This window comes from Schistocerca serialis, chromosome 9 (assembly GCF_023864345.2).
Source record: "Schistocerca serialis cubense isolate TAMUIC-IGC-003099 chromosome 9, iqSchSeri2.2, whole genome shotgun sequence".
Taxonomy (NCBI): domain Eukaryota; kingdom Metazoa; phylum Arthropoda; class Insecta; order Orthoptera; family Acrididae; genus Schistocerca; species Schistocerca serialis.
In genome coordinates this window covers 400,826,308-400,850,928 of record NC_064646.1, presented here as the reverse complement: position 1 = coordinate 400,850,928, position 24,621 = coordinate 400,826,308, and positions in this window count along the sequence as shown.

Genomic DNA, 24,621 nt, shown 5'->3' with positions numbered 1-24,621 from the left:
AGTTTCAATAGAAATCAGACAAAAGGAACAGGATAGAGAACAGGAAGAAAGACATCGCGTGATAGTACAAAAATTTTCACAGTTAAATTTACAACGTGCACACGATAAGGAAGAAATATTTGAGAGAATCGAGGAACCCGTACCAAATGACAGAATAAATAACCTAACACAACAGTATGAACACTACTAAATGTGTCAATACTGAAACCCGAGTCGCGACACTTACGGAAGACGTAAATAAACAGAAAGAACAATTAGGTGACTTATCGGAAAGAGTTGAGGATATTTCAGATAAATTGACAAGTCTTAGTTTAAATGGGGACAGACATTCGGATGATACAGCTCCATTGCCATTTTCAGAAACCGAAGAGTACCAGAACATAAATAAGCATATTGAAAATCAGGGAAAATTTAATGATCGCCTTAAAAGGGAATTTGAGGTATTACGAAAGCAAGTCAAACAAATTGAAGGCGAAATCTTAGGGGAAGACAGCAGAAGAAATTTAGAATCACAGATAGCAGAGGGGTTTGAAGAAAATAGTTTGTTTCATTTACGAGATGCAACAAGAGAGCGCCAGGCGCGCGAACTTGACAATAATCGTCATTGGGACTGGGACAGACGCCGTAGGTCTTTTTCGCCACGAGGAGAAAACTTTGACTATAAACACTTCTTAACTGTTCGGAAATTTAAGATCTTTCGCAATTCTAAGAATGACATACATCCATGTTCATGGTTAGATCAATTTATGTACGCACTTCCACCAAATTGGCCACTAAGTAACAAACTGGAATTTATGTGTGGATATTTAGAAAACGAACCGGCGACGCGGATGCGCGCACTTATTAGAGATTGTAATAATGTAAATGATTTTTATCATGCATTTCTATCGGCATATTGGTCCGAAAACACGCAAGACAGAGTCAAACACAGTCTTATTATGCAGCGTAATTTTAAACAGTCTGAGTTCCGCACGCCAGCAGAATACTTTGAAGACATGATTCGAAAGAATCAATTTCTGTCCAACCTTTATAGCCCGACTGAATTAATTCGCATTTGTTTAACTAAGCTGCCACAATCGATAAGACAAATTGCTTTAGCCGGAAGATGTAAAGACGACATTGAGACTTTTAAGACCTTGCTACAAGAACTTGAGTATGACAACGACGACGGGACTTCTTGTAATTTTTTCAGTGACAGTAATCAGAGTAGATTTTCAGACAGAAGGGATGATGATCGGAATGGACGTTATAGCGGTAATTTTGAGAATGACAGACGAAACAGACAGGACAATAGATACCAGCCTTATGACAATAACAGACGTTCTAACAGAAATTACACAGACAATTATAATAACGGAAATTCCTACCGGAATGATCAATCATACGGAAACAGTAATCGGTATCATAAAGACAGAAATTATTCATACAATAATAGGAATTCTTACTACAGAAATAACCAGGGTAGTAGATATAACAATAAATTCAGAAGTGACAGTCGAAATTACACAAGAAGTAGTCGTGCAGATAGCCAGGAAAACAGAAATTTTAATAACAGACACAACCAAGAATTTACATGTAACAGACAGGAGGGACCTAATTGGCATCCTCCGCGTGACAGAAATTCCGAGAGACAAGTGCAAATCGTAGAAATTGATCCGCGAAATGACGCGAATAATCAAAGCCGTGACGCAAACAATCGACAATGACTTGTAGCTTCGGCTTCTGGCAGCAATATAAACGGTTCAGAAAGTAATGACACTACGACTTTACACTACGTACGCCTGGAAGACATGAGGGACATTTTGCTAGACGAAAAGGAAAATAATGTAGACACATTTTTACATCCTGTTATTGAAGTATGTGTGGGTAAGAATAAGTTCACTGCAGTTTTAGATTCTGGGAGCCCATTGAATGTCATTAGTGAATCAGTTTTTCGTATATGTGTAAGAACTATTGCTTGTCCTGTGTTACCTGTTTCTAAAACTACAATTCGAGGTGCTATTTCTGGAAAAAGTGTGGAAGTCAAACAGCAGACCAACCTAAATTTCATTTGTCAAGGGTACGAATTTTCTGCTAATTTTATTATTATTCAATTACTCAACACACAAATTATATTACCTATGGAGTTTCTTAACACACATAAGGCAATTTTGAACTTTAAAGAAGGATGTGTGAATTTGACTGTTGCTGGAATGCCGAAATGTTTGAAATTTTTCGAGTGTTTAACAAAATCTGTATCAGACACAAAATGTTTAAGGTTTCTTACTTCTGATGTTTTCGCTGAGCATTATGACGACAATGTGTTCATTCATGACAATGACAATAGATACAGAGACGTGATGGATGATATAATTAACAGCGAAGAATTAATTAATGAAAAGGTTAAGAAAGCTGAAGTGCCAGATGACGTTGCGAGAGAAGAACTGCACCAAATTTTGACTTCACATGCTACAGTATTTAGTCATCACACAGGAACTATACAAGGCTTACAATATTTATTTAAAGTAAAAGAACACACACCATTTCAGGGGAAAACGTACGCTATTCCTTTGGCTTACAGAGACAAGGTTAAGAGTGAACTTCAATACATGTTAGATCAAGGCATTATTGAACCAGCAGTCAGTCCTTATACCAGCCCATTACACGTCGTTCTTAAAGAGGATGGGTCAATTCGTTTGGTTCTGGATTCCAGACAGATAAATAATATCATCATTCCTGAAACTGACCGTCCACAAAATTTAGATGAACTTCTTCAACATTTCCATGGGATTAAAGTTTTATCCACGATTGATATGCACGCAAGTTTTTGGCAAATAGAACTCCACCCTGATTGTAGAAAATACACTGCCTTTTTAGCCTTTAGTAACTGTTATCAATTTCGGAAATTACCGTTTGGACTTACTGTATCTTCAGCAACATTCATTCGTAGTTTAAACGAAATTTTACCTGTTTATCTTCGTGACAATATTACTTCTTATGTTGACGATATTCTTATTGCTAAACGTTCTTGGAGCGAGCATAACAAAATTTTGGATTCATTATTACGTATTAGTGCAAGAGTAGGCATTACAGTGATCTTGGAAAAATCTGAATTTGGTCGTTCTCAGGTGAAACTTCTTGGTCATATTAGTTCTACAGACGGTATTCTTCCTGATCCAGAGAAACTAGACGCTATTCGTAATTATGCTGCTCCTACTACAAAACGTGATGTTCGTAGTTTCCTTGGTGTCTGTAATATTCTTAGACGCTTTGTTAAATTGGACCATTTGACCACACCTCGTTTATGTGAACTATCTGGAAAGAAATCTAATTGGTGTTGGGATGAGGAAGCTCAATCAGAATTTGAACAACTTCGTGATGCTTTAGTTGCTGCTCCACTTCTTTCACACCCGGATTTATCTAAAGATTTTTGTTTGGCGACGGACTCATCATACAAAGGCCTAGGTGCGCACTTATTTCAAGAGATAGAAGAAAACGGCGTTCTAGCACAGAAAACTATTGCATTTGGAAGTCGTGTTCTCTCTAAATCAGAAAAGAATTAGTCGATTACGGAACTTGAAGCTTTGGCTGTTGTATGGGCTTTCACAAAATTTCGCATATTTTTGTATGGCAGACATACTAAGGTTTACACCGATCATCGAGCTCTGGAATTTCTTATGTCAACAAAATTAACTCATGGAAGATTGTCACGATGGACGCTGTATCTACAGCAATTTGACTTTAGTATTGTTTACATACAGGGATCTTCAAATATTATTGCTGATGCTTTATCGCATGCACCTATGGGTTTGAAACAAAGTGCTGAAGAGGACTGCAAAGAAAACAATTATTGTTTGATGTATATTCAAGGTGTTGCGTTCGAAAATTTTATTTCGTCTTCGCTCCAGGACATCGCTAAGGAGCAAAATAAGGATCCAGTCTAGAAGGACATTGAGGAGAAGTGGAGGATAAAGAAAAGCGTAGCGATCAGACAGTATTATTTAGTTCGCAATGATATTCTTTTTAAACGAAAATCGGTCGACAACTCTATTTGGTTAGTTTGTATTCCTGATGAGTGGGTTAATAAATTGATTTGGTACACACATTTCAGTTACGCACGCTTTGGTCCCAGAAAATGCTTTCATAAATTACAAGAAAATTGCTACTTCAGTAATATGGAAAGACGTATTCGATCTGTTCTTGCCAAATGCAAATTATGTCAAAAGGCTAAGCCGCCAACTATTTCTCACAGAGCACCGTTTTTTCCTATCATTCCAGCGAAATTAAAGGAGATGGCTGCAGTCGATTTGTTCGGTCCAGTGGTTCGTTCTACTAATGGTTTTGCGTACATTTTGGTAGCAGTGGAATTGACATCAAAATATGTGTGTTTTACACCTTTACGCAAAGCAACAGCTCGTTCAGTATCTAACGCTTTCATCAAACATTTTCTTAAAGAAGTGGGTCATGTTGATAAGGTTATATCAGATAATGGATCACAGTTTCGCTCTAAAATTTGGCTTCGTACTCTACGGCGTCGTAAGATTAAACCAATTTTCATTTCACTTTTTCACCCTCAATCTAACGCTTCAGAGAGATGGATGAAGGAAATCAATAAATTGTGTCGACTTTATTGTCATCAGAATCACAGAACGTGCGATCAGTATCTTCATATTTTTCAAAACATTCTGAATGAACTCCCTAATGACTCAACTTCTTTACCGCCGATATTGATATTAAAAAATAAAGCACCGACAAATCGCATTTCTGAAATAGTTCCTTTTCCACCTACACGGAAACTGCGGCATTCTGAAGTTGCGAACCTGGCTCTACAAAATATTGCATCTGCGGCTGCTCGAAGAGAGAAATCAGCTAAACGTGCTGGTCGTTTAAAAACCTTGTCAGTTGGTCAAAAGGTGTTAATTAAGTCTCATTGTTTGTATCATAAAGGAAAAGGCTTGTGTCGCAAATTTTTTCTGCTTTATAACGGTCCATATAGAGTTCTCAAAATTATTCATGATAACACTGTTGAAGTAGAAACTCTTAAATCTCGGCGCTCTAGGGGAATACATCATATATCGAACGTTAAAATTTTTGTGGAATCACATACTTTTGAGAAACTTAACAGTTATACGTAAACACACGGAGAGTACAAGGATACCGCGCCGTGTTCTGGCGGCGGCACAAACTCAAAGCAACACTCAAGTCTGGGCGCCGCACAAGGCAGTCGTTTGACCGCAAACAATTACTTCCTACGTCACGCGTACCTACAGCTGATCGCGCGCTCAGTGCGAATGCACTGACAGCCGTAAACAAATACACAGTCCAATTTCTCTGTTTAAATTCAGTATAAAGCTATAGTGACTTGATAAATTATGTTATTAACGTTCAGTATTTTTCAGGATACGGTTGTATAAAACATTTAAGAACTTCAGGTAAATTCTGTGTGTGTCCGACGTTAAGAGGACTTGCTATCGAGAAAATTTCAGGAAGAATGTAATTTCGAAGAAGAAAGTAATAAACTAAAAAGGTAACTATTAATTGAGTTTATTTTTCAGGTAACATATTTCCACTTAGGTACGTACTTTAGACGTAATTTGCTGCTCGCGACTACGTGATTCATACTTTGTGCTAAATTTCATGTTCTATGAATTTACTTGTGAAGCGACGTGCTTGCGTACATTAACTGATTTTGACAATGATTGATTAATGAACAGGGTTGTTACTTGTGTATATTATGCATCGCTTGGCTGCTATGCTTTTTCACTGATGTCACATTTTTTTTTTTTTTATTATGTACCTGCTGTGCTTATTTATTTAAATTATAATTGTCACCTGATTAATTGTGCTGATATGGTTATGTATGTAGGTTATACTTTTTGATGTATCTGCTTGCACCTTCATGTTTACTTATTAAGATTACGTATGAACATTTATTTGCTTATGCTGATATGATGCTAATGACCTGTGTATTGTGTAAGATATATATTTGCTGCTTTCCGTATGGATTGCATATTTATACATTTCTGTTTGTTGTCATAACTACTCTTTAATTTGGTATATAGAAATGCTGATATGCGGTGTACGAACATGGAGTTTAGGTCACACTAAGGTATTAATTATAGATTGTTCGCTTGGCAGAGCCTCGTTGTAGGAATTGTGCTGCATCCACTTGTTGACATTCTGTTCTCCACTGGTACATTTACTCGCTATTGCATGTTTTGCTTACGCTCAGTGCCTTATATTTTTAGATAAGAAAATGATCTGCTATAATGCTACGAACGTCATTGGTACAAGAAACTTCATTGAAGTCACATGAGCTGGAGGTTTTATGGAAGCCGTATAAATTTATGCTAATAGAAAGGAAGCTAACGACATGAAATACCAACACTAGATTTAGACCGTTGACAGTTATTACACAGCATTCTTCGTGAGCAATTGAAATAGCAAGTGACACTTGACACAAGAAATACTCCACATGTTTGCTTCTGTTTTGCCATAATTCTTGAAGTGGTGTACACACTGTGAAATATTACGATTTATTCACTCAAAGTCTTATGTGATCTTTCATACTACGTACTCGCACCTACTTACTGAAAGTTATTCGAACTAAAAGCTGTTAGAGGTCATGTATGCATTTCTTTTATTTTATGATGGACAAGGTAACCAAAATGTATTTTATAATTCATAATGAGTAGAAGATTTGGGTCAGATGGATTACACAGAGGCTGTGTGTGGACATTGTGTCTTCGGATTGCATGGGATGATAAATTGAAGTTTGCACTAGGATTTTGTCTGTACTTGTTCGAGGAGACTGACTTGAGGAAAGAGTTGTTATGGAAGTGAAATGATATTGGTGATAAGGTTTATATGTATCGACGTATTGAAGACGTATTATTGAGGTATTGAGATTACGTGAAGTTGATGATTATTGGAGTTTTGGTGGACAAGAGGTAAGGTAAATGATATTGATGATAAAGTTTATATGTATCGATGTTAGAGGTATTATTGAAGTATTGAGATTATGTGATGCTGATGATAATTGGAGTTTTGGTGGATAAGAGGTGAAGTAAGTGAGGAGCGTATTTTTTTTTGTTGGTTTATATGAAACAAGGAGGATGAAGATAGCAGACTAGAACACTCAAGTGGAAAGAAGATTGTCTACACACACACTTTGTTAAATCAATAAGCAGTATATACTTTTTTTGGAGAGAGGAAGCATTTGCATATCTTGGCACACTGACAGTTGTTCAGCAACTGTACATTTTGATCTGGCTTGGCAACCATTGGTCTTGACATGATGACTATGACGTTGACTAACTATTATTGACTGTTATACACTGTTGCCACTACTACTTGATACACATGTTGAACATAAAATTTTGGACAGAATTGCATTTACACAGATAACACTATTCAATTACACAGTAGTACTTAATATGTGGATGAAAGATGAGTGAGTGTGTTTTGTGTGTTTTCCTTTCCTAATCCCAAATAATTGGTACCGACCTATCACCTAAATATAATTTTACTTGTTTGTTGTGGCTTGCACTGACACCCACAAATATTATAGGTTTACTGTTATGTGTGTATTGTAATAGTTAATATGACAATTATCTGATATCAATTGTGTGTTTATTATATTTTGTATGTTTAGTGTAAGAGCATTGATAATTATTTTGTAAAAGCAATTGTGTGTGCCTTCAAACTGTTGTTCGTGCTTGCTCCTATTCAACATTGCTGGGTGCCACTTGAAAATGTTTAATTTCTGCTGATAAACTCTGATGAACAGTGTGATTAGTAATAGTGAATATTATGGACTGTTACCTGCACTTGTTCAACATAATGGGTGCCACTTAGAAATGTTTAATTTCTGCTGATGAACTCTGATGAACTGTCTGATTAGTGATAGTGAATATTATGGACTGTTACCTGCACTTGTTCAACATGATGGGTGCCACTTGGAAATGTTTAATTTCTGCTGATAAACTCCGATGAACTGTCTGATTAGTGATTGTGAATATTATGGATTGTTACCTGCACCTGTTCAACATTGCTGGGTGCCACTGCTGGAACTGCTTCTACTGAAATGATGTTACTTGTTGGTGTCTGCACCTGTTCAACATTACTGGGTGCCACTGATGGAACCGCTTCTACTGAAATAATGTCACTTGTTGGTGTCCGCACCTGCTCAACATTACTGGGTGCCACTGATGGACTGCATCTATTGAAATAATGTCACTTGTTGGTGTCTGCACCTGTTCAACATTACTGGGTGCCACTGATAGACTGCATCTATTGAAATAATGTCACTTGTTGGTGTCTGCACCTGCTCAACATTACTGGGTGCCACTGATGGAACTGTTTCTACTGACGTAATGTCACTTGTTGGTGTTTGCACCTGTTCAACATTACTGGGTGCCACTGTTAGAACTGTTTCTACTGAAATGATGTTACTTCTTGCTCTCTGTACCTGCTCAACATTACTGGGTGCCACTGATGGACTGCTTCTACTGAAATAATGTCACTTGTTGGTGTCTGCACCTGTTCAACATTGCTGGGTGCCACTGATGGAACTGCTTCTACTGAAATAATGTCACTTGTTGGTGTCTGCACCTGTCAACATTACTGGGTGCCACTGAAACTGCTTCTACTGAAATAATGTCACTTGTTGGTGTCTGCACCTGCTCAACATTACTGGGTGCCACTGATGGACTGCTTCTACTGAAACAATGTCACTTGTTGGTGTCTGCACCTGTTCAACATTGCTGGGTGCCACTGATGGAACTGCTTCTACTGAAATAATGTCACTTGTTGGTGTCTGCACCTGTTCAACATTGCTGGGTGCCACTGATGGAACTGCTTCTACTGAAATAATGTCACTTGTTGGTGTCTGCACCTGTCAACATTACTGGGTGCCACTGAAACTGCTTCTACTGACATAATGTCACTTGTTGGTGTCTGCACCTGCTCATCACTACTGGGTGCCATTAATTGAATAATACTTATGTAAACTATTATGTAAAATCATATGTATGAAAGCATTTGTATTCCTTATTGTATTTTATGTATTAGGTTATTGAAGGGTCAGCGCAAAGCCAAAATTTATTTAGTTATGTGATATTTACTTATTAATATTACTTTCTAATTTTTGTCTGTATTTTTTGGATGAATTTGGTGGTATTTTCACCTCCAATGCTGGCAATAATACCATCTAATTCTAGCCCGTGGAGGAGGGGCATATGAAAGGTGGCTACACTGAGTCACAGCGCCAGAGATTGCGCCAAAGAGTATTATTCAGCCGCCTCCACTGGCAGTGCTTGTTCAGAAGTTCCAGTAGTTAGTGCTTGTTGAGATGTGGTAGTGGAGAGTTCTTGTCGAGAAGTCGTAGTGGGCAGTGCTTGTTCAGAAGTGGTGGTGGTTAGTGCTTTGCTGAGAGGATTTTGATAGCTGTACTTTTTGAGGCCATGTCGTGTGCAGTTGTTTTGATGGGCTAGACAGCAGATGTTGTTCGAATGGAGATGTTGTAATGATCAGAGTAGATTTTTAGTCAATATATATGAAGGTAAAAAAAAAATTATTTTTTTTAATTTCCTAACTAACAATGCCTCTTAGTCACAGGTTCAGTCAACAAAGCATCTGGCTTGTGTTCATGTATTAGACTGTAATTCGGGTTTCTATGTGCAATTATAGTATTTCAGTTTTATTTAATTAATTCAGTGTAAATGGTATTTAAAATATCTTGTCTTATTGAGGAAGAGCCGTGCCAGATGTGTACGTTGAGTCACCCTTCCACACAGAGAACAGTTACATTTGTGTTTTGTTGTTTCGTAGGTTTTATAGTTGCTGGGGACTTAATTAATTAATTGTGTTAAAGGAAGTTTTCTTTCATTCTTTGTTGCTATTCTATGCAGTCAGATTGCGTACTATACCAGACAGGGCCAACCGGCTACGAGACAGCGTAACCGGACAGACAGCTACTAAAAATTAAAATTATTTGCATAATATTTAATTAAGCCCCCATGCAGCTTCCAATGTGCGTTCACCGCGATGTAGCCAAACACGGATGCGACCATCATGATGCTGTAAACAGAACCTGGATACATCCGAAAAAATGACGTTTTGCCATTCGTGCACCCAGGTTCGTCTTTGAGTACACCATCGCAGGCGCTCCTGTCTGTGATGCTGCGTCAAGGGTAAACGCAGCCATGGTCTCCGAGCTGACAGTCCATGCTGCAGCAAACATCATCGAACTGTTCGTGCAGATGGTTGTTGTCTTGCAAACGTCCGCATCTGTTGACTCAGGGATCGAGACGTGGCTGCACGATCCGTTACAGCCATGCGGATAAGATGCCTGTCATCTCGGCTGATAGTGATACGAGGCCGTTGGGATTCAGCACGGCGTTCCGTATTACCCTCCTGAACCCACCGATTCCATGTTCTGCTAACAGTCATTGGATCTCGATCAACGCGAGCAGCAACGTCGCGATATGATAAACCACAATCGCGATAGGCTACAATCCGACCTTTACCAAAGTCGGAAACGTGATGGTACGCATTTCTCCTCCTTACACGAGGCATCACAATAACGTTTCACCAGGCAACGCCGGTCAACTGCTGTTTGTGTATGAGAAATCGGTTCGAAACTTTCCTTATGTCAGCACGTTGTAGGTGTCGCCACCGGCACCAACCTTGTGTGAATGCTCTGAAAAGTTAATCATTTGCATATCACAGCATCTTCTTCCTGTCGGTTAAATTTCGCGTCTGTAGCACTTCATCTTCGTGGTGTAGCAACTTTAATGGCCAGTGGTGTAAGTATTACAAGTCTTGATGAGCATACGACGATAACTAATACAATTAAAAATACTGGCATGCATTAGGCAAGAAATATAGTGGACTATGATATAAAGATGTGCTTACAGTGTTATGCCGTTGTATGACACATAGTTCAGGAGATACGACGTCATGAACACGTATGTAAGGCTCTAATACCATATTCGCAATGTATTTTGAAGCCAGTACTCAAGTACACCGCTGAACGCATCTGCAAAATTATATTAATGTGTGACGCATTGTCAAAAGACATGGCCATAGTTATTGAGCTGTGTGAAAACAGAACTGCAAGACGAGATTCAGGCGAAATATAGGTACAAGTATTCTTGAAACATCATAAATACACTCCTGGAAATTGAAATAAGAACACCGTGAATTCATTGTCCCAGGAAGGGGAAACTTTATTGACACATTCCTGGGGTCAGATACATCACATGATCACACTGACAGAACCACAAGCACATAGACACAGGCAACAGAGCATCCACAATGTCGGCACTAGTACAGTGTATATCCACCTTTCGCAGCAATGCAGGCTGCTATTCTCCCATGGAGACGATCGTAGAGATGCTGGATGTAGTCCTGTGGAACGGCTTGCCATGCCATTTCCACCTGGCGCCTCAGTTGGACCAGCGTTCGTGCTGGACGTGCAGACCGCGTGAGACGACGCTTCATCCAGTCCCAAACATGCTCAATGGGGGACAGATCCGGAGATCTTGCTGGCCAGGGTAGTTGACTTACACCTTCTAGAGCACGTTGGGTGGCACGGGATACATGCGGACGTGCATTGTCCTGTTGGAACAGCAAGTTCCCTTGCCGGTCTAGGAATGGTAGAACGATGGGTTCGATGACGGTTTGGATGTACCGTGCACTATTCAGTGTCCCCTCGACGATCACCAGTGGTGTACGGCCAGTGTAGGAGATCGCTCCCCACACCATGATGCTGGGTGTTGGCCCTGTGTGCCTCGGTCGTATGCAGTCCTGATTGTGGCGCTCACCTGTACGGCGCCAAACACGCATACGACCATCACTGGCACCAAGGCAGAAGCGACTCTCATCGCTGAAGACGACAGGTCTCCATTCGTCCCTCCATTCACGCCTGTCGCTACACCACTGGAGGCGGGCTGCACGATGTTGGGGCGTGAGCGGAAGACGGCCTAACGGTGTGCGGGACCGTAACCCAGCTTCATGGAGACGGTTGCGAATGGTCCTCGCCGATACCCCAGGAGCAACAGTGTCCCTAATTTGCTGGGAAGTGGCGGTGCGGTCCCCTACGGCACTGCGTAGGATCCTACGGTCTTGGCGTGCATCCGTGCGTCGCTGCGGTCGGGTCCCAGGTCGACGGGCACGTGCACCTTCCGCCGACCACTGGCGACAACATCGATGTACTGTGGAGACCTCACGCCCCACGTGTTGAGCAATTTGGCGGTACGTCCACCCGGCCTCCCGCATGCCCACTATACGCCCTCGCTCAAAGTCCGTCAACTGCACATACGGTTCACGTCCACGCTGTCGCGGCATGCTACCAGTGTTAAAGACTGCGATGGAGCTCCGTATGCCACGGCAAACTGGCTGACACTGACGGCGGCGTGCACTTGCTGCGCAGCTAGCGCCATTCGACGGCCAACACCGCGGTTCCTGGTGTGTCCGCTGTGCCGTGCGTGTGATCATTGCTTGTACAGCCCTCTCGCAGTGTCCGGAGCAAGTATGGTGGGTCTGACACACCGGTGTCAATGTGTTCTTTTTTCCGTTTCCAGGAGTGTATATGTCAAATATATGTGATATATATGTGTAATCAGGGAAATCCCTGGCTAGAAAGCTCCTCCTAAATCCCAAGATCCATTTCAAATGAACTTAAATCTGAAAAGAAATACTGTGGGGGCAAAAACCAGCAACTTGTTGTTGGGGTAGGTGTAACAACGTGGAGACTGAAAGTGGAAGGAAGGAGAGACAGAGAGAGGGAAGAAGGGCATGGACGTAGATATGAGGGAGGAGTGGGACAGGGAAAGAGTGAGGGGGAGTAGGACATGAACAGTGGGAGGAAAGATGAGGAGACTGACAGAAAGAGGGATAGGAGGAGATGGAGGAGATGACAGAGAGAGTTGGGAGGAGGAGATGGACGGAGAGAGGAGGAGGAGGAGGAGACAGAAGGAGGGGGAGGAGGAGAGGGGCTAAGAGAGGGTGGAGGAGGAGATCGATAGAGCGATTTTTAATATATTTATATGTATATATTCTTTCCGTCCGAATGATGTCCACCAAAGGTATGTTTTTCTTGCCAAATTAAAGTTGATACCTTTTAAAATCTTTTAATTTATATCGCTAACGTACGTTGGCAAATGGCTGTTTTCCATCTACCCAGCTTACTCTCGCATTTGCAATCTTTTCCAGCACGAGGCACCATCAAATAGTGTTTTCCTTTTCTTTTTTTATATTCTTCATGCGGTGTGAATCACATATTTTCATGAAACCAAAGAATTCTGGTTCAAATGGTTCAATTGGCTCTGAGTACTATGGCACTTAACTTCTGAGGTCATCAGTCCCCTAGAACTTGGAACTACTTAAACCTAACTAACCTAAGGACATCACACACATCCATGCCCGAAGCATGATTCGAACCTGCGACCGTAGCGGTGGCGCGGTTCCAGACTCTAGCGCCTAGAACCGCTCGCCCACCCCGGCCGGCCAAAGAATTCTGGCCTTGTGGCCGGGGAGGGCATGAAAAAAGTGTAAAATCACATATTTTTGTGAGTGGACAATATAGGTCCCTCACAATCTGCACGCTATTTAAAAACATATTAAGACAATGTCGAGTGATTCTGACCTTCTCAAATAATTTGAGTGATGTGGTTTTTCGCAGATGTCAATTTTCAGTGGACATATCTAGTGTAATTTCCAGGTTTGTGATAGTGTTTTATGTATTTTCTGTTTGAATTATATTACTGTGCAACAAGACTTTGAATACGAACTTGCTCTTTCCGACACCAATAAATACTAATCATTAGATTGCGTTTCAGGAATATCCATGAGTAGTTCGTTCAATAACATCACAGCCATTTCCTTTCCCATTCTCTGATAAGATCGGCAAGCTTCCCTATTTCGGTGAAAGAATCTGAAGTGTCTTACGATATTAGGGAACGGCGTCGCAGGAATAGTTACGTGTGTGTGTGTGTGTGTGTGTGTGTGTGTGTGTGTGTGTGTGTGTGTGTGTGTGTGTGCGGGTGCGCGTGTGTGTGTGTGTGTGTGTGTGTGTGTGTGTGTGTGTGTGTGTGTGTGCGGGTGCGCGCGTGTTATGCTCCTCTGCACAGCAGCTCGTAGTACCACACTTCAGGAATGATCCATTACAGGGCATACTGTGCACTAGTTCCGCGAGAAAAACTCGTCTGGTGAGAAGCTACATGCTTTCCGTGCCAAACAGATTTGGTTCAATTTCCCGCGGTTCTGCGGGTTTGCGCCTCCCCTACACGCTTCTCATTACAGTCGGAAACGTTTCACCAGCTGTATTACTGACTAAAAACAAGACTACAGACGATTTCACGGCGCTTCCATGCCGTAATTTGGTGGGCGGCAGGTACCCATTACGGAGAGACGATGACCGTTGGCCGAAAGTAGTAATGTGTCATTTTCCATACGAGTATGTCGGCCACATCCGACAATCATCTCTTTCTTTTCAGGTCATACCGCAACATTTTGTTGCAGAACCTGGTTACGACCCATAGGTCAAATAACGGGGCAGCTGCAACAGTATGGAACATGAAGATTTCGATTTCGTCTACCATAAACGATGTATAATCCTGAAGATGGCCAGAAGACTATGTCATTGAATCATGGCAGCAAGCTGGGGCAACGTATTTGGAAAGCTTCGAGAAGCATCAATAGTTATCTTATATATTATTTCTGAATGGTGTTTCTTTTTTCTTTGTTGTCATAACACATCTCCCGTTTTTCTTAATCAAAATTTATGACTGGAAACCCAAGTTCTAGTTTTCGTTCAACACAAATACACAATTAGTTTAAACTTACTGTTTTCGTTTAAAAAAAGTCATCTTGAAGACAATTTTACAAAGCCAGTGTGGATGGTGCCATATATTGGCAATATGTTTAACTAACATGCATGATAGCTGTTGCAGCTGCTTCGATTCTTTATGCAAGGGTAGTCTATCACGTGATTTCCGTCATACACGTCGATGCAAAGAATTTAGAAGGCGCCATCTATTGACAATTCTTTGTTGTGCTGTTTTTCAGACACAGGGAAGCAAATTATCATTTGTGGGGATTTCAAAGTAGATTTTCTGAAAGAGTCCGATAGAAATCTTGACCTAACTATCAGCTGGTACTTTCGATTTGACATCAGTTATTTATTTTCCTACTTATCTGGTACAGGGAAGCAGCACACAGATAAATAAAGTTCTTATAGTCCAAGATCAATTTAATCAAACAAAAACTTTTCCTGTTAGCAATGGTCGTCTGATCGTGATGCACAGCTAGTTACAGTATATGACATAGCCTCATACAGTAATACAAACCAGTCCTCCAAAATAGTGTGTTCAATTAACGATTTAACAAGTGCAAATTTTCGGGAAAGCTTGCAACAGTTAAACTGCGATGAGGTGTACAGGCAACCTAATGAAAATTTAAAATTTGGGCCATTTCGTGATACCTTTGTGAGTACATTTGAAAACAATTTCCCTAACACAACAGTGAAACATAGTGCAGACACCATCTAAAAAGCCATGGCTTACTGAAGGGATAAAAATATCTTGTAAACAGATATGGGAAGTGTTTCTTATAGACAGGAGTAGTAATAATCCAGAAACAATAAAAATTATAAAAACTACTACACTAAATTAAGAAAACATATTAAAAAGTCCAGAAGTATGTTTATTATGTCTGAGATGAGCACCTCTGATAATTGAATTAAAACAGTTTGGAATACTGTTAAAAGGGAAACAGAGAAACTGAGAGCACAGGGAAACTTTATTTCCATCATAAGCAACGGAAAGTTCGCTTACAAAAAGTCAAAAGTAGAAAATATTTTAAACAACAATTTTTTAAATGTTGTAGAGAAAATAGCATCCATCTACTCATTAGAAAATGCAAGGCTGTATATGGAAGACCAATACCCATGCAATCTGATAGAACTGAAATTCAGCCAAACTCTCCTACTGAAATTAGAAAAATAATAAATTCAGTCAAAAGCAAAAATCTGCACGGAACTGATGGCATTTCCCACAACATAAGTAGGATTTCCAGACATGTATGTAGTACCTCACTGAAACAAGGAATTTTTTCAGATATACTAAAATATGCTGTTGCTCAACCATTGCATAAAAAGGGATGGGTCTGATGCTAACAACTACCGCCCCGTCTCACTTCTGACAACTTTATCCAAAATTTTTGAAGTGATAATGTGTTCAAGAGTAGCTTCACATATTTTTAAAAATGAAGTAATGACAAAATGCCTGGAAAAACCTGACTAAACCAGAGGTTGTACAGAGTTTCAGGGCGAGCATAAGGGAACAATTGACAGGAATGGGGAAAAGAAATACATTAGAAGAAGAATGGATAGGTTTGATGGGAAAAACAGTAAAGCTGTGCATGCTGTGGGTAGTGAATCGGCGAAATGTGTGGGAGAACTGACAGAAAATTTAGAGAGGGCTGAAGTAAATAGTGTGGATGGGGACAGTTTGTGTAATGAAGTTGGTGCAAATTGGCATATGAAAGAGGATTGTGATTCTAATGAGACTGATTGGCGTTCATACGGTAGAACGTTACGGTCGTTGCTGCCACATATGTGGAAACGAGAGAAGTTTAGTATTGCTAAGGGTATATAGAGAAAGGGCAGAAGTGAAAAGCTGTTCTAATCTGTAATTAGTAGTAGTCATTTTGGAGGGATAATTTATATGTTTATTTGGGGATTCATTAGTAATTTGTTAGTTTATTGTGGCACTGTACGTGTGCGAAAGGAGGAAGTTTAGGCACTGAGGTTGCGTGGAGGTCAGTGACATCGTAGATTTAAGTAAAATATGTTTTGATTTATGCTTTGCATAAGAGTGTGGCAAAGAATGTAGTGGTCAATTTGAAGGATATTAAAATTGTAATTGTATGTGCACTCAATAATTGGTGCGTGGAGGTAGAAAGGATTGATTAAAGTCAATTAAAAAAAATTAAGGGAATTTGAGATTACTGTAATTCAGTAATTTGCCTTGTGACTTTGTTCCTAATGTATCGTTTTCCGCTGGAGGGAATCTTTAGCGCGGATGCTGGTTGGTTTTTGGGAATAGTTAGTTGAGTGGTTTCTACTTTCGGTTTTCGTTGTAGACAGATTTGTCATGATAAATAGTGGAACTCGGAATTCAGAGGCAGACACGATTTCTGCGAGGCAGTTGGTCAAAGGACTGATGTAAGTTGATCAATACTTCGTGCGAAATTACGTGTTTACGTGTGAGCATGTGAAGTGCGACGGAAAAAATTAGTGCAAGAAGATACCTTAGCTCTGAATGAGTGGCACAAGAAGTGTTTACAAAATCGCATATAAATGAAAGCCCATTTAAAAATTTTAGTTTTTGTCCAAAAATTGTTTATGCATAACTGAAATGCAGACATTTATTTAATATGCCATTTCGTTCATAATTTGTGTTAGTTTAAGTTTCTTTCGAAATTGATGCTCATTTATGCATAACTGATATTCAGGTATTTAATTAATACGCCTTTTCATTTATAATTGTGTTAATTTTAGTTAATTCCGAAATTCATGCTGCTCCCACACCAATACAAAAATTATGTAAACGCTATTGGCCTGGCGTTTTAATCAATTAATTCTGTTCTTTATAATTTGTTATACAGGGTGTTTCAAAAATGACCGGTATATTTCAAACGGCAATAAAAACTAGACGAGCAGCGATAGAAATACACCGTTTGTTGCAATATGCTTGGGACAACAGTACATTTTCAGGCGGACAAACTTTCGAAATTACAGTAGTTACAATTTTCAACAACAGATGGCGCTGCAAGTGATGTAAAAGATATAGAAGACAACGCAGTCTGTGGGTGCCCCATTCTGTACGACGTCTTTCTGCTGTAAGCGTGTGCTGTTCACAACGTGCAAGTGTGCTGTGGACAACATGGTTTATTCCTTAGAACAGAGGATTTTTCTGGTGTTGGAATTCCACTGCCTAGAACGCAGTGTTGTTGCAACAAGACGAAGTTTTCAACGGAGGTTTAATGTAACCAAAGGACCGAAAAGCGATACAATAAAGGACCTGTTTGCAAAATTTCAAAGGACTGGGAACGTGACGGATGAACGTGCTGGAAAGGTAGGGCGACTGCGTACAGCAACCACAGAGGGCAATGCGCAGCTAGTGCAGCAGGTGATCCAACAGCGGCCTCGGGTTTCCGTTCGCCGTGTTGCAGCTGCGGTCCAAATGACGCCAACGTCCACGTATCGTCTCATGCGCCAGAGTTTACACCTCTATCCATACAAAATTCAAACGCGGCAAACCCTCAGCGCCGCTACCATTGCTGCACGAGAGACATTCGCTAACGATATAGTGCACAGGATTGATGACGGCGATATGCATGTGGGCAGCATTTGGTTTACTGACGAAGCTTATTTTTACCTGGACGGCTTCGTCAATAAACAGAACTGGCGCATATGGGGAACCGAAAAGCCCCATGTTGCAGTCCCATCGTCCCTGCATCCTCAAAAAGTACTGGTCTGGGCCGCCATGTCTTCCAAAGGAATCATTGGCCCATTTTTCAGATCCGAAACGATTACTGCATCACGCTACCTGGACATTCTTCGTGAATTTGTGGCGGTACAAACTGCCTTAGACGACACTGCGAACACCTCGTGGTTTATGCAAGATGTTGCCCGGCCACATCGCACGGCCGACGTCTTTAATTTCCTGAATGAATATTTCGATGATCGTGTGATTGCTTTGGGCTATCCGAAACATACAGGAGGCGGCGTGGATTGGCCTCCCTATTCGCCAGACATGAACCCCTGTGACTTCTTTCTGTGGGGACACTTGAAAGACCAGGTGTACCGCCAGAATCCAGAAACAATTGAACAGCTGAAGCAGTACATCTCATCTGCACGTGAAGCCATTCCGCCAGACACGTTGTCAAAGGTTTCGGGTAATTTCATTCAGAGACTACGGCATATTATTGCTACGCATGGTGGATATGTGGAAAATATCGTACTATAGAGTTTCCCAGACCGCAGCGCCATCTGTTGTTGAAAATTGTAACTACTGTAATTTCGAAAGTTTGTCTGCCTGAAAATGTACTGTTGTCCCAAGCATATTGCAACAAACGGTGTATTTCTATCGCTGCTCGTTTAGTTTTTATTGCCGTTTCAAATATACCGGTCATTTTTTAAACACCCTGTATATGTAGTTGTATGAACTGAAGGGTGCTACTTCTGAACTTTTTGGCAAGCTAGAATGTTAATAAGTGGCGGTGTGTGAGGTAACGGGCGAGTTGTGGGGCCTGAAGATACTCAAAGTTCAGAGATGGCGTAGCCACGCAGGACACTCGGCAGGTGAGGCCGACCGCGTGGTGCCAGACAAGAGGCGTAGCCCCAGCGCGTGGTCCAGGGACTGCATGGTGGGGAATTCCATGGTGACGCTGTGTCGATGAAGGAGACATACCGGGAGTGCCAAAGATGGCGGACTTTGTGAAACCTTAATGGTAGACATTTCACAGTTCGTGTAGATATTAATTGGAGCCAGATGAATCATGATACCTCAAAAAGAAACATGTACATTGCCATTATTTGCATGACGATTCTGATGGTGTAATCAGATTTGCAATATCTTTATTAGTTTAAAGTTTAATATATGATGATAAAATATAAAAGAAACACCCAGCAACGAATTTCCAATATCTAAAAGATTCATTCGCTTTTGTGGATCGACATGTACAGGGTTATTACAAATGATTGAAGCGATTTCACAGCTCTACAATAACTTTATTATTTGAGATATTTTCACAATGCTTTGCACACACATACAAAAAGTCAAAAAGTTTTTTAGGCATTCACAAATGTTCGATATGTGCCCCTTTAGTGATTCGGTAGACATTAAGCCGATAATCAAGTTCCTCCCACACTCGGCGCAGCATGTCCCCATCAATGAGTTCGAAAGCATCGTTGATTCGAGCTCGCAGTTCTGGCACGTTTCTTGGTAGAGGAGGTTTAAACACTGAATCTTTCACATAACCCCACAGAAAGAAATCGCATGGGGTTAAGTCGGGAGAGCGTGGAGGCCATGACATGAATTGTTGATCATGATCTCCACCACGACAGATCCATCGGTTTTCCGATCTCCTGTTTAAGAAATGCTTCTGCTTTAGCCTTTTCCGTAAGATTTTCCAAACCGTCGGCTGTGGTACGTTTAGCTCCCTGCTTGCTTTATTCGTCGACTTCCACGGGCTACGCATGAAACTTGCCCGCACGCGTTCAACCGTTTCTTCGCTCACTGCAGGCCGACCCATTGATTTCCCCTTACAGAGGCATCCAGAAGCTTTAAACTGCGCATACCATCGCCGAATGGAGTTAGCAGTTGTGGATCTTTGTTGACCTTCGTCCTGAAGTGTCGTTGCACTGTTATGATTGACTAATGTGAGTGCATTTCAAGCACGACATAGGCTTTCTCGGCTCCTGTCGCCATTTTGTCTCACTGCGCTCTCAAGCGCTCTGGTGGCAGAAACCTGAAGTGCGGCTTCAGCCGAACAAAACTTTATGAGTTTCTCTACGTATCTGTAGTGTGTCGTGACCATATGTTAATGAATGGAGCTACAGTGAATTTATGAAATCGCTTCAATCATTTGTACTTAGAAACCTGTTAGAGTAACCTTAAATTTGTATAAATTACAGGCATGTAACTTGAATAGCACGTGAATTATTGGAGGTCAAAGTGGCTGATTACTATTCATCACGTCAGGCCATAAGTACTCCACAGTTACATGAAAAAACGGTAGGAGCATGCTTATGAATATATTAATTCATCTATGTCTTTTTTTATATCTGCTATATACTATTCTTGAAGAACTTGGTCAAATATTTACTGTGTTTAGAAAGCATAGAAACATTAGGCTACTGGCCTACATTTTGTTTCTATTCCTTTGATACATGTTTATTTGATTTGTTTATGTATTTAATAATGTGTGTTAGGGCGTGTTTATGGTCCAGTCATAGGAATATTTTTTTTTTAATTTCAAGTTATTTGAATGTAAATCCAGTATTTCGAATGTGTTTCATTATGTTTGTAAGCGTGTGTTGGCTTGAAGACATGGCGGGAGTGCTCTAGTCATTCACAGCGCTCGTTAATGGAGAGACTGTATTGGAGTACGGGGGAGGACACAGGAGAGTTTGGGGAGAGTGTGGCACAGGACACGGGAGGTGCTGGACAGACAGTCCAGGACAGTACAGTGAGACGGACGCACGGTCGCGGGAAAAGACTTGGAGAGCGGAAGAGCTGGCGCGTGGTAGCGAGAGATGTGAGATTTCCGTAGCTTCTGCAGTGAAGACATAGTATGCGTTTAGAAGTGGTGATCTCACAAGCTATGTTGTTGTTCATAACTAATTACGTGAAGTAGGAATCTATTGTTTGTTATTCAAGATATATTTTAATTGCTGGACCATCGACACAAATAAGTGTTTTGTAGTAATAAACGGCATAGTTACATCTTCTATCGTACTCATCATTTAAAGTCGTTAAGAATAGCACCTCGAGATTTTATTTAAATGCAATGTTTCATTTACAAATGTCTATTCATTCAAAATTCGCAATTGCTGAGTGATAGGAACCTTCGACCATTCGATTCATGTGTATATTCATATTCTATACTGTAGACTCAGCAGTATTTGGCCTGTAATACAGCAACTATGTATCCCAGACTCTAGACAAAGAAACCAGCGAAAACCTTTAATATTTAAACTCTGAGTCTGAGGGTACGTAGTTGAGAGCCACACCATCACCACTTTTTATTTATTATTTGAAAGCCGGCAGGCAGAATGTTTATAATTTCTGTATGTGGGCATTGATGAGAAATGTAATTGGAAAAAACGAGTTGATGGCCTGCTGAAATGGTTAGATTCAGATACTTATGCTATTAGGGTTATTGCACATTTTGGTGATAAGCATATCAGTCAATTAGCCTAATATGGCTATTTTTATTTACTGCTTTCATTTGGCATCACAGTTTGGAGTAATTCGTCATTAAAAGTATTCATTGCACAAAAATGTGTGAGCAGGATAACAGCTGGAGCCTGTACAAATCACCTTGCAGATATTTATTTAAGTAACTCGGGATAATCACGGTACTTTCTTAATACATATATTTACTTATGAAATCTTTTATTAATAACTCATCTCAATTGAAAAATAATAGCCAAGTAAATAGCAACAACACTAGAAGAAAGGATGATCTTCACTAATGTGGGCAAGGTCTCACTTTGCACAGAAACTGGTGAATTATGCTGCCACAAAATCTTTGGTCATTTGCCAAACAGCATTAAAAGTCTAACATAAACCCAACCAACATATAAACACAAATCAAAAAAAATTTCTCAATGACAACTCCTTCCGCTCAATAGATTAATGTTTAGGTATAAAGACCTAACTGAAAAAAATGTGTAGTAAAATTTAATCAACTTAAGTATTTATTACACGATTTCGACATCATTACGAAAAGTCGTATTCATGACATATGGAACAAGTATTAATGTAATGTAATGTCTATCATAAACGATGTATAATCCTGAAGCTGGCTAGGAGACGGCTTCAGTGTATCGTGGCAGCAACTTATAGGCACGAGGCAATGTCTTTGGAAAGCTTCGATTTGATATATTGTTTCTGAATAGTGTTCTTTTGTCGGTACACCATATTCCCCGTATTTCCTAACGAAAACTGATGACTGGAAAATCAGTTTCAAGATTTCATTCAACACAAATACACAATTCGTTTAAACTTACTGTTTCGTTAACAAACGTCATCTTGATGATAATTTTATAAATCCAGCGTGGAAGATGCCATCTATTGACAATATGTTTAACTAACATGCATGACAGTTGCTGCAGCTGCTTCGACAAGGATATTTTATCATGTGATTTGGGTCATACACGTCGATGCAAACAATTTTACTATTAATCACAGCGGCGGCTAGAGTGTCTATCTTCAAGCAAGCGTTGTGTACTGCGAAAATAAATTGAATTGCATCAGCATTGCTTATTACAGGTAGGTAGCATTTACTTTTATAACTTAAGGGGCTCCGGAACGCCCTATACTTGCAATGTTAAAACAACGCTTATAAATTACATCATTCCTCACAAAGTATTTGAGGTAGGAAGTTGAACATTTTACAGATTATTTATTGGAATATGGGCTACAACTTAACACAGGGATTTTACGAAATTTTAGTTCAGTTATTAAACATGATGTTTTTTTCAATTGTAATGAAAATTCACAACATTTTTTTGCAATTTTTTATTTATATATTCAAAAATATACAGTTTTTGGAAAAAGGCTGTGTTAAATTATGCAGAAGGTACTGTGTAACATTTACTGAAAGTTTGAAACAAATATGTTTGGAAGATCCTTAGAAAACATGTAATTAGTATGAGAAAATAAAAGTTTTGGGAATCGAGCGACAAAGATTGGATTAACTTTTTAGTGAATTCCAGGTCCATAGGATGGATTATCTTCATCCTCTGCAAACTCCTCCTCCAGCTTCCTCTTGTTCCTCCTCCTGTTTCCTTTTGCTTGTATTTCTAGACTCTTTACAGCCCTGTCTGCAGCCCGAAGGCGTTCCTTGTCTAAAGCAAGCATCGCTCGTTGTTGTGTTCGTAGATTTTGCTACCATTTTCTTCAGTTGCAGTTACTGCAACACTGTTCCAAAAGGTGGTCATGTATGAACACTTATCATATTTCAGTTGTATTTCACTAGCAAGTCCTACTTGCTTTATTATGGAGAGTTCCAGACCAGCTTCACTACAATGAATACATCTTACACAGTTCGAAAAAATTCCTTTGAGAACCGACATATCAAATATTTCATTCACATCCGATTCGCCCATAAAACATTCGTAGTTTTCACTCATTGAACCAAGCTTCTTCTGTGAAGTATTTTCATTCCCACTTTGACTGCTATGGGCAGGTGTACTTGAGAGGTTAGGTTCACTCACTTGGTTATCGACTTTATTGTTTACAGTAATAACACATACCTTTGGCTTTCCAACATTTCTCCTTTTCTTAAAAGCCTTCAGAGGATTTCTAATAACTTTACTTTTACTCATTATTATACTTCAACAAAACAGAGACTCAAGAAACAAAATTAATTACGAATATTTTCGAGATAACGACAGAATAAATAAACATGAAACAATCGACAATCACACCAGCGATATATATTGAACCATCACAGGTTAGCCACAACACATACTTTATCTCACATCACTAAAATGTACCTGATGAACGCGGACGTTAATAATAACACCATTTGACAGCAGTTTAACAGCGCCACAGTGGGTCACGCCCATGTAGAACACATTTCAAAAAAAATTTAAAAATAGTTGTAGTCTTCGGAATTGAATAAATTATATATCTATTAAAAGGTAATAGTCTGCAGATTCAGAAAACGCAAAAAGTAAAAATTGAACTTTTCATGATTTTGAGCCTTTCCGGAGCCCCTTAAGGGCAGTTGAAACGCCCTATCCCGACGATATTGAATTTAGTGACTTGGCTTCCCTGTATTTCAGGAACCACTGTCGCCATTGACATGAAACTTTTACAGGACATTAAACTGTATGTT